The sequence below is a fragment of the Polypterus senegalus genome, chromosome 4 (assembly GCF_016835505.1).
Source record: "Polypterus senegalus isolate Bchr_013 chromosome 4, ASM1683550v1, whole genome shotgun sequence".
NCBI lineage: Eukaryota > Metazoa > Chordata > Cladistia > Polypteriformes > Polypteridae > Polypterus > Polypterus senegalus.
The window spans coordinates 120,157,467-120,172,667 of NC_053157.1; positions in this window are offsets into that span (position 1 = coordinate 120,157,467).

Here is a 15,201-nt window from a genome sequence, read left to right on the forward strand (position 1 = left end):
AGACAATGAGCTGAGTTGGGAGGCAGGGTGGCTAAGCGTCTGGGAGTGGAGGATTGTTATTAATTATTGTATTATTTATTGAGAATTGTGGAGAGGAGCGTGCTTTGTGCACATTAGTGTTATAATAAATTTCATTATTGGACTTTTACCTGGTGTCTGACGTGGTGTCTGAGGGTGCAAGGGTGCGAGAAGCATCTTATTCTGTTACAATTGGTGTAGCTTCGGCAGGATTCTCTGGCCGTCAGTTTGGCAGAGGACCTGAATTTAAAAAATTTATTGTGGACAGAATACCCTGGGAAGACAGCGTCACGACACACACAGAAAAAATCACCAGAAACCTCATCTTTATCAAGTCCGTCATGGGGAAGAAGAAGGCAAAGCAGAGCGCCAGCAACAGCTTTATTATTAATTATTGTATTATTTATTGAGAATTGTGGAGAGGAGCGTGCTTTGTGCACATTAGTGTTATAATAAATTTCATTATTGGACTTTTACCTGGTGTCTGACGTGGTGTCTGAGGGTGCAAGGGTGCGAGAAGCATCTTATTCTGTTACAACACACACACACACACAAACATATATACACATATACACACATAAATATATACACATACATATATGTATATATACACACACACATCCACATATATATACATATATATATAAATGCATACATATGTATATATATGTGTGTGTGTGTATGTGTGTATATATATATATACATATATATATACACACACACATATATATACATATATATGCATATACATATCTACATATATATATACACATATATATATATATACATATCTACATATATATATATATATATATATATATATATATATATATATATATATATATATATATATATTAGGTGTGGGACTGAATTAAAAAAATTAATCTAATTAATTAGAGGCTTCGTAATTAATTAATCTTGATTAATCGTATGTAATTGCACAAGAAAATTTGCCCCAAAGCGCAAATGTTTTTTTTTAATTTAAAAGGGTTTTATTGGGCGACAGAATCAAATAATAGACATGGACATGAATATTGTAAACTCAAGCTCTTTTAATTCCTGAAAAAAAAAATGCATTTAAACTGCATTTCAATTCAAAACAGAAACAAAAATATCATCCCTGGCTAAAATTGGGCAGACTTAAAAATAAAGTGGTATTCTAAGTACTTTAAGTACATGTTCAGAATGGTATTTTTTTTAAATAATAATAACAAAAATTTCAACATAAAGTGCAGGTTTTCTTCTTAAAAAAATAAGGCAGAAACATAAAAGGTAATTTGACCAGCTTCACCTTTAAACTCTGAGTAACCTTAGCCAAAATTATTTTGTACATTAGTCTAAAACAGTGTGATCATTGAACATTTTGTAATTAGATGTTATTAGAATTACTAACGGTCACGGAAGTCCAATTATCCCCAGTAAGAGCCACAAAGTCCGCTTTCTGTAATGCATCTAATTTTGCTTGCTTTTCAGTGTCATAAAGCTGTTGAATTTTACTTGAAATAGTCTTTCGGCACGGCAGTTGGAAAGCTGGATCACCTAACGCTAACTGTTGCACATTTTCTAACCCCCTATCTTCCACCACTGTTAGTGGTCTACAGTCCAAAGCAATCCATTTTGCGAGAGAATTTGTAAGTTTCACCGATGTTGACTTACTAATTTTGGTCCTGAAGCCAGTCATTTCATCAGGTTTGGGCTACCGACACGTTTTGTTGGTACTCGAACTCATACTGCTAGTGCTAACAGCATACACAGTTTCTGTGCTCGCTGTAACATGTTTTGCATTTAGATGGCACCGTAAGGTTGAATTGCTTCGGTGGTATGCAAATCAATCAATCAATCAACATTTATTTATATAGCACATTTTCATACAAAAAAATGTAGCTCAAAGTGCTTTATAAAATGAATAGAAAAATAGAAGACACAATAAAAAATAAACATAAGTCAACATTAATTAACATAGAATAAGTAAGGTACAATGGCCAGGGTGGACAGAAAAAACAAAAAAAAAACTCCAAAGCTGGAGAAAAAAAATTATATCTGTAGGGGTTCCAGACCACGAGACCGCCCAGTCCCCTCTGGGCAATCTACCTAACATAAATCGAACAGTCCTCTTTGTATTTAGGGTTTTCATGGAAGGACCTGATGATGATGGTCACGTAGACTTCTGGCTTTCAGTCCATCAATGTTGGTGCATCATGATGCTTTGAGTAGGTGGTGGTGGCACATGCCGCCACCACAAAGAAACCGGAAAAAGAAACAGAAGAGAGAGTAGGGGTCAGTACGGATTTTGGAGCCACTGTGAATAGTTATTATGAAGAATTGAACATACAGAGTATCAGTATTAAGTTAAAGTGAAGTTATAAAAAGGCCGTGTTAAAGTAATGTGTTTTCAGCAGTGTTTTAAAGTGCTCTACTGTATTTGCCTGGCGAATTCCTATTGGCAGGCTATTACAGATTTTAGGTGCATAACAGCAGAAGGCCGCCTCACCACTTCTTTTAAGTTTAGCTTTTGGAATTATAAGGAGACACTCATTTGAAGATCTAAGGTTACGATTTGGAATATAACGTGTCAGGCATTCCGATATATAAGATGGAGTGAGATTATTTAAAGGTTTATAAACCATAAGCAGTATTTTAAAGTCAATCCTGAATGACACAGGCAACCAGTGTAGTGACATCAAAACTGGAGAAATGTGTTCAGATTTTCTTTTCCTAGCTAGGATTCTAGCAGCTGCATTCTGCACTCGTTGCAAGTGATTTATGTCTTTTTTATGTCTTTTTATGTCTTTTAACAAACTCCTTTTTGCACATTTTGCACTAAACCACACCTTTATCAAGGCTTCTGCTGGGTAGTCTTTTGAAATGAAATTTTCCTCCGATCAGTCCTGGCAACGCGTTTTCTTCTGACTTTTACATTTTTGTAGCTCTGATGTGTGCATCAATGTAATCGGTGTACCAGGAAATCATGCATTCACAAAAGTTCCCCTTTGCTTGGAATGCAAAGTGTGATTAAATGCGTTATTTTCTTTTATGCGTTATGGAGTACATGCATTGAAGCTTCTCAGCTGTGCTTGTGCTAAGAAAAGGAAACATTTTAAAAATAATGTAACATGATTGTCAATGTAATAGTTTTGTGACCGTTATGAGTGTTGCTGTCATCAAGGATTTGATTATCATTATTTCTTTCAATCAGGTTCGTATTTGGAGGATGTGTTGTGTTCAAGTTATATTCTGTGTTTGTCAACCGTTGTAAAGATAACAGGTTTCATTCATTGAAGTGTTCATCACCCAAATTGGTACTCGTGAATGTAAGATGTTCAACAGGCATTCCCGGTATTAAGTTGTTGATTTGCCTGCGAATATTTAGCGGTAGCGTGTGTATTAACTTAATTTAATCTTTTCCAGTCCTGCAAAGTCAGTTGACGTGTGCTGCTCGGAGTACATGCATCGAAACTTCTCAGCTGTGCTCGTGCGATCTCGCGATGTCCACGGCTTTATTTAATGTTAGCTAAGGCCCAGCACTTAAAAGTTTCTCGCTACAGCAACTTTAACTCTGTTACAAAGTGATCCAAAGTCTCGTTTCAGCGCTCTTTGGAGCTTTTCCTTGTTCTCTACGTACTTGCGTCCCACATAATCACGCCGCCCACGTAACTCCGCCTCACATGGCGACTGAGCCGCCGGCCATGGCCATATATATGGTCGAAAGTAGGTTCCAGTTATGACTGTTTCTCATAGAAGTTCGAAATGAAACCTGCTTAACTTTTGTAAGTAAGCTGTAAGGAACGAGCCTGCCAAATTTCAGCCTTCTACCTACACGGGAAGTTGGAGAATTAGTGATGAGTGAGTGAGTGAGTGAGTGAGTGAGTGAGTGAGTGAGTGAGTGAGGGCTTTGCCTTTTATTAGTATAGATAATTGCAGAAGCAGGAAGATTTTCAAAAAAAGTATGCATGCTCTACAAACATAAGTGATAAAATTGGAGATGCCAAAATTCTACAAAAACACTTGCACCACGCCATAGCTGAGTGTGTTGGCTACTGATTTGTTTGCATTGTGCCAATTGAACATTGGGTTAGTCAGGTGGACTCTTTTAGATGGGGCTGGTGTGTGATGTGAGGTGACGAAGCGATCGCCTCAGGTAGCACTTTGGTCAGGGTGACATTTTCACACAATAACACTTTCTTTTTACATTAAAAAATAATACAAAAATGATAGTCAATAATTAATTAATTATTTTTATTCTGAAAGTTTCAAAATTCTCAGAACTACAATTCGCACCTCTTTGACTCACTGTGAGCTTCCAAGCAACAAAACAGCACATGTAAATTTTGAAAGTACATGTCAGTGACTGGCCTGGATTTGTTTTTATGATTTTTCACATTGTCATTTGGTGCAGTTTTCTTAATTACTGGAATATTATTAAGGTGTCTGTCACAGGTACAATGTCTATTAAATGTGTCTAAGTTTACAACGAGCATGTGTTGTTAGAGGACTGGTGGCTTTTAGCTTGCAGGTTAGAGTTTGAAGCTGTACATTTATTTAAAGGAGTTTGCAGGATGAACAAAAGAGATGAGTTTTGTTTTGCATTCTATTTTACAATTACAAATATATTTGGGACAAACAGAACTGATGAATAATTTAATATGTTTATGTTAATGTTGCTTTGTTACTTTTGGAAAAGAGCATAAACACAACATGAATAACATGTATAGTAATAACATGAATAATGTTCCTAATGGTCTATTATTTTATGAAAAGCACACATTTACTTTGATTTTGATCCATCTTTTTTGTTCTGATCTTAAGTTCACTGAAGTCTACCATTTATCTTTTAAACCTACTTGAGGCTATAACACTGAGAGAGATGTTGGCACATGTTATGTAAACAATCTAAGCATTATGCACTGTGAACCATATCTCATAAAAGCCAGAGAAAAAATCATTAGAGTGCTTCTCTAGCCTGACAAATGCATGCTTGTCATTACATGTCTAAGGTGTTCAAGGGACCAAGCTAGACAGACTTGCATGACTGTGGTTTAATGGTACTGCTTCTGCTGTGGGTCAGAGCAATCAAATATTTTGTACTAAAAATCTTCAAAGGCAATTGAAGATTTCTTGATATGGGGCTGCTTTTTTAATGTAATTATATTTGGTTTTGTGTCCCGGATTATATTAAAACTAAAGGATGCACCATAACTGGAATGTGAAGCAATGTACAGTATATACAGGGTGTCCATAAAGTCCATGTGCGATTTAAAATAGTTGTAACTTTGTAAGTATATGTGATAGAATCATTAAAAAGGATTACAAAAAGGAAACACTTACATTTATTGTTCTTGTTAATTTTCAACCATCATTACTAATACAAAGGGTAATACGATTCTGTAGTTCTTGGAAAACATTTTCAAGCTTGCAAGTCTTCTAAAGATCGAGGTTTGGTTTAATAAAGATTAGTTTTCACATGTCCCCATAAAAAGAAATCCAATAGAGTCAAATCTGGTGAGCGTGGAGGGCAAGAAAATGGTCCCCCTTTTCTAATCCATCTGTTAGGGAATTTCTCAAGTAGAAACTGTCTAACATGCAAAGCAAAGTGACAAGGAGCACCATCTTGTTGAAACACTGTATTCTCTGTCAGTCGTAATTGTTCAAGTTAAGGAATAAAGTCATTTTGCAGCATTTCCAAATAGCTATCACCACTAACAACACGCCTTTCAAAAAAGAATGGCCCTATGACTCGATTTTTTCACAGAACACACCACATATTAACTTTGGGAGAATCTCTTTCATGTTCAACAGACTTATGTGGATTTTCAGTTCCCAAATACGGTAAAAATAAAACTAAAGACAAAAAAAACTAGATCCATCAAGCTTTCTAATCCTCTTTACGAATTCTTTCTATCACATATACTTACAAAGTTACAACTATTTTAAATTGCACACTTACTTTATGGACTGGGTCGCCTCTGCCATGGAAGGACTGGGAGTGTGGACACAGCATCACTTCCCCCGGAACGCTAGATGGCAGCCCCCCTGGGTTCCGCAGGGCTTCATGGGAGATGATGTTGGAAACAGCCCTGTTAGGATCCAGGGTGCACTGCAGCCAGGAGTGGGGTAACGAGCACCTGAAGCACTTCTGGGTGACTTATATAAGGGGCCAACAGAGACTACTCAGTGAGTCAGAGTCGGGAGGAGGTAGAAAAAGCATGGAGGAGTGGAGGAGAAAAAAGAAGAGAGAGAAATTATTATGTGTAATGGTTGTGCTTATTTGGGACTGTGTTGTGCCTGTGGGAAACGGGGAAGATGTTGACCACAGGTGAAGAAAAAGAAAATAAAAACATTTGTGTTTTTATCAGTGTGCCTCCTGCATCTGTCTGTGTCAGATTGAGTGGCTGCTACGCCCTCTATCTTTGTCACTATACTGTATACATATTGTATATTAATTACTTAACATTCTAAATGTGCGCTAACATGGTGCATTTGGGAAGTTTTAAACAGTTACTTTTATTGCTGCTTACCATATATTAAAAGAGCAATAGCACTGTGAATATTACAAAAAAGCTACTGCTGCGAAATTGTAAATTAGATGTTGAACTGCTTACATCTCAAAGCTGTAAAAGCTAAGCTAAAAGGCAGCACTAAATTAGGCCGGCATGAATAAGTCATGGTGTGCCCAGCTCCGGCACAGGGATAATATCTGTCTTGTACATGGTGTTCCTTTTGACCCAGTAATTGGAAAAGTAAAGTCAGGAAATGGAAGAGCACATGCTAGCAAATCAGCCTCATTAATTTGTTTTAATAGGTAATTAAACAAGTTCACTTCCACAGAAACAGCAATGAACTTACTCAGGTCACTGAAAAAAATGAGAAGTACAGTACTCATAATGTCTAAGGAGCATAGTAGTCAATTTATAAAATGTTGGAGTTAACTAGAGGAATGACACAAAAACCTAGCAGAAATAATATTTATTGAGAAATTACATGAATATGATTCTGGGTTTGCATTGAAAGTGACATCACCATGGAGCCATTTTGTGTGGTTGCTAGGTATGGGCACTGACTTTTTGTGCTTGTGTCTCTGGCCGTGGCCATGTGGTTCGTAGTCACTATGCTCATTGTTATGGAGGAATATTGCAGAAAATAAATAAAATCCTTAATCGATCACATTTCTGTTGTATAATTACAACAGTAATTCTGTTGGAATTGCATATACCACTACTAGCACATAGACTTATCTTGCTCTACTGGAAGAACCCAAATCGACCTCTTATATGTCAGGGGGTAACTGATGTTCTATTCTGTTTGAAATTGGATATGTTCCAAACGTTTTTAAAATATGGCAAGATCTAACTAAACAGTTTTAGAATAATCATTTATATTAGGAAAAAGGACATTCCCCCTTTTTTGTTGTTTTTAAACATTTGATCTTGCTGTTGGCACTCCTCTCTCTCTCGGGCGAGGGATACATTCTGATGTTGCTAAGTTTGGCTCGATTGTATGTAGTGTTATTTTTTCGTTGTATAAATTACACTTGATCACTGTCACTCATTAAACTAGAGAGGGCGGGTTCAAGGGAGTACTGTGTTTTGATTGATGACTTTTCAGTAGAGCGAACTTAAATCTTCAAACTTCAAGGGTTACATTTACTGCAGTTACCTCAGATGCAATATCCGAGTGAAGAAGTGTATTGAATGAAAGCAGCCACTTTGCTCAGGAATTCGACTGGCACTTGTACTTGACATGCACAGTCACAACTCTGGTATTCCCATGAGCTACAGGATTCCTAAATCCAATCTGCAGACGGTTCAAAAAATGGTCCATCCTGTCAACTTTGATGAGTGAAAGCAACAGTTTTCATTTCATGGTTTATTTTACATGTAATGCAGTGTCACCAAAATGATAAATGAAAAAATAATGAAATAAAAACCTAAAGAAAAACAACAGCAAATATATTTTGTGACACATTTAATCATTCACACTCACATTTCATGTTTTTATGTATTTATTGTCACATTTCATAGTACTTTTATTTATTTGCATATTTAATTATTTAATTAGTTTGTTCAAAATATTTCTCCAAACTCTGAATCCCAAGTGACATAGACTTCACGTGATGTATTATGTTATCACCTCCCACCTACAGTATTTAAGTGGCAGCATACAGCGTCTAGCATCCAAGCTTTCTAGTTCATTAGTAAAACAAAAAGTATATTTAGAGTTAGTTAAGAGCAAATAAATCACGTTTTGCAATGTTTTTCTTGACTTTGACATTGGTTTTGTGTTTCTGGCTTTGATTATCAGTTCTGTCTCTCTCCTTATTTTCTATTTCACTTTCCTAAAAGACACCATAGTTTTAAAAAGTCATAAAAACACATACTTAATTAGCAACTAATGAATATCAAAAGGAAATATTCCTAAACTGAAATTTACACTTTTATTGAAATCAAGATGAATCTTGTGATCTAAATACAATCTTTTCTTGCAGTAAAAGTTCTTTGAAGGTTACACAGTACAGAGCCATGTTAATATCGCTTTTTGTGTTGTCCCTTTCATATGAGCTTAAATAAATTAATTGTAATGACATGCACTGGCAATGCAGGTTCAAATAATGAATGAGTTAAAAGAAGTTGCAAGACAATGTGGGAAATGGTTTTGAGAGGTTGGTTTTTAATATGACCAGCAATGAAGATATATCAGATAATCATAACATATATTTTCTTTATAAATTCAGCAAAGTTACAGAAACCTTCGTTTTGCTCATGGGATCCATCTTTGCCCTTTTTTTTTTATCAGTCCACACCTTTTTCCATCATTTTATGTGAGCTATTTCTTTGGTTGCCCTGCAGTGAGATTTTAGGCAGGCTCATTTTATTGTATAATCACCCACTCCGAAAAATTAAAAAAATTTTTAAAGTGGAATAGTCTATCTTTTAATAGCAAATCATACTTTTCCATTTGGGTGCTTTGAAAAAATTGCAGCATTAAACGATGCAGCCATCCATTTTAATAAAAAAATAAGTGTCTGTGTGTCCATTGTGGAAGGAGATCTCCGAGAAAGACAGGAATAGTTCAATCAATCAGTCTTTATTCAGTCACAGATGAGTATGTGGATTCCATGTTGCAAGGCAGAAGAGCAAAGTTCCTCTGTGTCACTCGACTTTTAATAATTTTCTCCCTCCTCCTTCCCCTTACTTATCAATAAGCACAATATATTTATCTAAGCATTTCATCTTACATTGCGTGCATCGGCTAACTGTTTCGATTTTGTGGACAGTGCAAAAGGGGCCCTAAAGAAGGAAAAGTCATCTTTCCTGTGTCTAATGGATGAGTTCCATAAAAGGAAATTGTCCTTGGTTAGCTTACTGCACCTTGTCTTATGACAAACACCTGTATGAATAACACGCTGTTATAGCAAAAAGCAGCTTTTAACCCTTAGTAGCTTGCAGGCAGTTAATTTTTCTTTCACACCATCCTATTTCTACGTCTCTCTTCAACAAATGACACTACACAAACATTTGTAGCAATGCTTTTTTATTACTACAAGTTTTTGTGGGGCAACATCTGTTGGAATAATAATTGCAATGGATTTTATTAATATATGTGTTATGCAATACATTCTAATAGATGGTACACTGCAAGCATTAACAGTGAGGTCTATATTGATTACTTAAATGTCGACCTAACTTACATGCGTAGCAAAGATGCTTTTCATGTAAATCGCCAGAAAAGAACATGTCAGGTATTGAGCTGGTGGAAGAACTCTGATCGTGAACTTGTTTCTTGAGATTTTAAGTTCTTTCTGTGAAATTAATAAAAAAAATTACTCTTCCCTTTAAGTGTACACCATGTTATGCAATAATTACAAATACAGCGTAGCTAGAACAGATGCAACTTAAACATATAATGTACAAAGGGAAATGTTTTTCAATATATAAAAAATATACACATATACAGAGTAAAATTTCAAATCTACTCCAAGGCAGGACAAATGCTACTATGAATGCTAAGAAGAATTAGCAATGTGAAGAATTTGTAATGGCCATTTAAAATGATTGAAAAATCATCTGTAGTTTGCTGCTCAGTCTTCTTGTATGCAATACGAGTCGGAAATTGCTTTTGTGCAATGGTTCGTTTTGACCATTGTGGTGGACGGCCGGCTACTCAAACTGGCTGGGATGCCCAAAGAAGAGAAGGATGGGGGATGGCAGCTACTTTGGGACACTGCCTTACCCAAGACGCCAGATGGCGAGTTCCTTGCAGCATAGCGGAGCCTCAGATTCCCGCAGGGCATCATGGAATCTGTAGTTCAACATCACAACCCTGCTGAGTACCATGGATGCTGCCAAGGGGACACTACAGGAAGATCTGGGGATTTGTATTTCTCATACAGCCCGGAAGTACTCCAAAGTCACGGGGTCGGAAGCCCCAAAGTACTTCCGGGCTGAAGAAAAACCTCAAGTCAATTCTAAATGACACAGGTAACCAGTGTAGTGACATCAAAACTGGAGAAATGCGCTCGAATTTTCTTTTCCTAGTTAGGGTTCTAGCAGCTGCATTCTGCACTAGTTGCAAATGATTTATGTCTTTTTTGGGTAGTCCTGAGAGGAGTGTGTTACAGTAATCTAGTCGACTGAAAACAAAAGCGTGAACTAATTTCTCTGCATCTTTCAATGATATAAGAGGTCTAACTTTTGCTATATTTCTTAAGTGAAAAAATACTGTCCTAGTGATCCGATTAATATTCAATTTAAAATTCAGGTCACAGTCAACAGTTATCCCTAAATTCTTTACCTCCGTCTTGACTTTTCATCCTAAGGTGCTATTGACAAATACAGCTGCGTGTCAATGGCATAGCTGTGGTAGCTCACGTTGTGCCCTGAGATAATCTGGCCTAACGGAAGCATGTAAATTGAAAAGAGCAGTGGACCCAGGATAGAGCCTTGTGGAACAACATATAAAATATCATGTGTCTTTGAGTTATAATTACCACAACTAAAGAAGAATTTTCTACCTGACATGTAGGATTCAAACCAATTTGAACGGAGCTTACTGGGAGGAGAGATTTGTGTTGTTTATTATAATTATTGTTATTATACTTGTTACTTGCCTGTTTATGGTGGAGGAAGGTGATTTTGGGCACTATAAAATCAGGAAGAATAATTAAAAACCTTCTTGGTGATTTTACCCTGTGCTCAGTGTGTCTGTCTGTTGGGTTGAAAGAGGCAACAGCAATCTCTAAGCTTCTTAGACCATTTAGCTTTTTCAGCAGCTACTATTAGATTAACCCTTATTCTGTATATCAATACGAGCATGTTGAAGACTACTTTCTGGGTACGTATTATTAAATATTACTGATTAAATATTATTGAGTGACTTTTTTCTTTTTTTTTAGTCATTTTCATAATGTCATACCTAAAGCTAAACTCAGATTAGCTGTTAGTTACTTTAGGTTGCATGTCACATATAAGTGAACTACCCATCAATCATCCATGTATATTCCAAAGCAACTTTTTCATTATATGTTCAGGCCAATCTTGGCAGCTGTGTATGGAAGCAGTAATAGTGATCATCTCAGGTTACACTTGCACACACACACACTAGGCCCATTTCTCCTCACAAATCAACCTAAACGTATGATTTGGAATACTAGATGTCTTGAAGAAACACTATAGAGACAAGAGGCAGAATGTACAAATTCAGCATAGTCAATGGTTCTGCAAGGAATTGCACCCAGAAGTATGAATGTGTAAGGCATCAGCACTAACTAAAACCTTATCATTCTCCCCAGCTGCCTAACAATTCGATTTTAATTTTCCAGCATAGGAAACGACAATCTAAGTTATTTCCTAATTCCAGTTATCAATAACATTTTGCAAATGATAAATATTTAAAATTGATTGGTTCCCCGTGTTAACAGGATGTGTTTACAAAGTGTATACAAAGTTACTTCAAACTCCTGGAAAGAACATTTTGGAAATTTTTCTTAACAGACATAAAAGACAGGAAAAGCATAAGAAACAGAGACAGCACTAAACATTGGAATTAGGTGAAGAAGGCAATGCTTTTATTTTTTATAGTTATTGCCCAGTGAGACGGCAGAGTGATTGATGGCCTAAAGTTTAGTTCAGATGTTGCATTCCCCACATCCCACCCATTTATTGTTAAACTATCCAATTTTTATACCTTTAGCCTCTTTGGCATTAAACTATGTGCAGACAGAAGCTACTACCCCTTTTACAAAACATGAACTATAAATTCATAATGATAGCTGGAAAAAGTAATAGAAAGGAAAAGAATAACAGTTCAAACATGGACAAAAAATCAATACAGTATGGTGTCTTTCCACAATAATACTCCCTATTCCACAGTAAAAATATCATTAAATATACTTAATCACAAAGCAAATTCAGATTTTAGAAATTTGAGGGTTTTTGAAATAAATTAAATCATCAGTTTTTAATTTGAGCAAACTATTAGTTGCCCTTTCTTTTCTTTTTTTTTTCTTTCCCATGCTTCAGGAAAAACTCAGTTCTTTTTAGTGTTGATCTGTCAGACTCTGCCAAAAAATTAAAACAAGCTGGAAAAGTCAGCTCAGTACAAAAGTTCCTTTAAGCAAACTACTTCAGTGTCATCAGTGGCCTAAGGCTTCAAGGCACTTAAGGGAGAATTTCCAAAACTGCTTTGCTGAAACATAAAACCAGAGGACTTTCCGAGCAGCCAGTATGCCTCTGTGTGTGTGTGTCTTCTGTTCTTTAGAAATAACATTCAGAGGAAAAATATCTTTATAACTGCTTATAAATTTCAATTTCACATATACTGACAGAATGTAGGCTAGATATATAGTTACTGCTAAAGTCAAAATACTTAGCTATACATTATTGATGTTGTATACATTTGATCTATTTGCCCTGTACTTCTGAAATGTGGTAATTAGGGAAAATTATTTGACATGATATTTGGCCAAATAAACTTTTCAATCATACATTATAATATATTTATCTTGTTAAGCCTTCTTTGTGTTTAATATAACACTCAGGATAATGAAGCAACTATGGATCATTTGAGAGAGAATATTGATCTAAAATTAGTCTAAAAGATTTAATAGGAACTATTCATCCAGAGCTTTGAGGAGCTACACATTACAACCATAATTCAGGTTTGTGGTTGAGGAAGTGCAAAAAAATGAAATAATGAGCAAAAAATACAATAATGATTATAATATAGGATGCCTTTTTCCCTAGAACTGTCTAAATCTAATAATTCCATCTGAGCGCAAGATAGTTGCCAATAAAAGAAATTCATTGTGATCTAGTTCATTCTAAAGTTGCGTATCATAATGGAGGATTCCACAATAATGTCCCAACTACAGAGCGCAAGTAGTCCATGCATTTGAAGAGTATATTAACAATGTAAATCACATTCTATACTCATTTTAGTTTCCACATCTCTGATTCTGGAACTTTGAATAAGGACAACATTTTTGATGACTACTATTAAAACACCAAATGATGGAATTGCTCATTGAAGAATTGTGTTACATCTCTGTAATACACTCATAAAACTTGTAGAATTTATGCCAAAGTTCACTGAAACTATTCTGGTGGTCTGTGTGCATTCACCATGCTGTGAAAACAATTAATGCATTCTGTAGTTACATTTATCGCTTATTTTCAAAAACAGAGGCCATACTTCTTTCATCCTCAGGTATTATAGGAAAAATGGACACTTTTTTGTTAACATTCCCTGGTTTTATTACGTTTCTATGTTAAGAGTCCTTCTGTCTTTCTTTCCTGACACTTTCTTTTCAAGCTTATATTAATAATATCTCTAAGGTGGCCTTTTTTCATCTTAAGCAAATCTCAAGTCTTCACCCTTCTCTTTGTGATATTGCAACTGAGTCGGTTTTGTCATCTTGCGACTTGACTATTGCAATATGTGCAAAATTCAGCTGCAAAGGTAATCACACCTTTAAATCCTCGGGAGCAATACACTTTGAAGATTGCACTCTATCCTTTTTTATTCAATATAACCTTGTCCTCTTACTTTTTAAAGCCCTTCATGGTCTAGCCCCATCTTATCTGTTATCTTTACTGAGTCCATATAGTCCATCACGCTCACTTTGTTGCTATGTGAACGGAACCCGGGCACAGAGAGGCAGACATGATGTTTTCCACCACCACACGTTTATTTACAATATTTACAAGAATCAGTGCATGCAAACCCCCCAAAGTCCTGGCCACATAATGCCTTTCTTTGGGCCGCCTCTACTCTCTCTTCTCCTGCCTTGTCCTGCCTCCACCCGACTCCAGCCTCGAATGAAGGGAGGCGGCCCCTTTTATCCACACCCGGATGTGCCCCATGTGCTCCCCAACAATCACCCGCCGACATACCCCAGTGTGGCGGAAGTGCCGGCTATACTCCCGGAAGCATTCCGGGTGTCCCTGCTTCTTTTGACCCCCAGCACTTCCTGGTGTGGCAGAAGTGCTGAGATCCAGGGTTCCAAAGGCATCGGGGCGCCCCCTGGTGGTGACCACGGGCCCCTACAGGGTTGGGCTTCCAAGCCCTCTACCAGTGGCCCCCCAAAGCAACCAGGGTGACAGCCCCCATGTGATCCCAGGTGGGCGCACGCCCTCTTCCAGTCCTTCATGGCATTCCGGCCTGGTCATCGCCCCTGGCATCCCTGACAGCTGTTAACCATTCCATCATGCAAATATGAGTGACAGAGCTTTTAATGTAGCAGGCCAATGGCTGCCTTTGGAACTTTGTACCTATACTACACTTTCTGTTTTTAAATCTAAACTTAAAACTTATCCTTTCAACATTGCTTTTTGTTAGTTCTGTTAAACTACATATATTAAATTGGAACCATTTATTTTTTTGATTGCATTACATTTTTGCATCTTTTGATGTACAATGTGACTGGGTATCCTGAAAAACACTTTCAGATAAACATCATTATTATTATAATTATTACAAAAAGTTTACAAGTCTAGAGACATTTCAAATGCTTCTCAGAATAGTCTCCCTGTTTTGTAGTACAGCTAAAGCTATTTTAAAATGCTTTCAAAAGCAGAGTTTTATTGTCTGGCAAATCCAAGTATGCAATGCTTCTCTGTGCAACTCAAGAATGTCAAACAGTAATGAAAAGGCTGACCCCTGACTGATGCCTGCTTGTAATGAAATTTC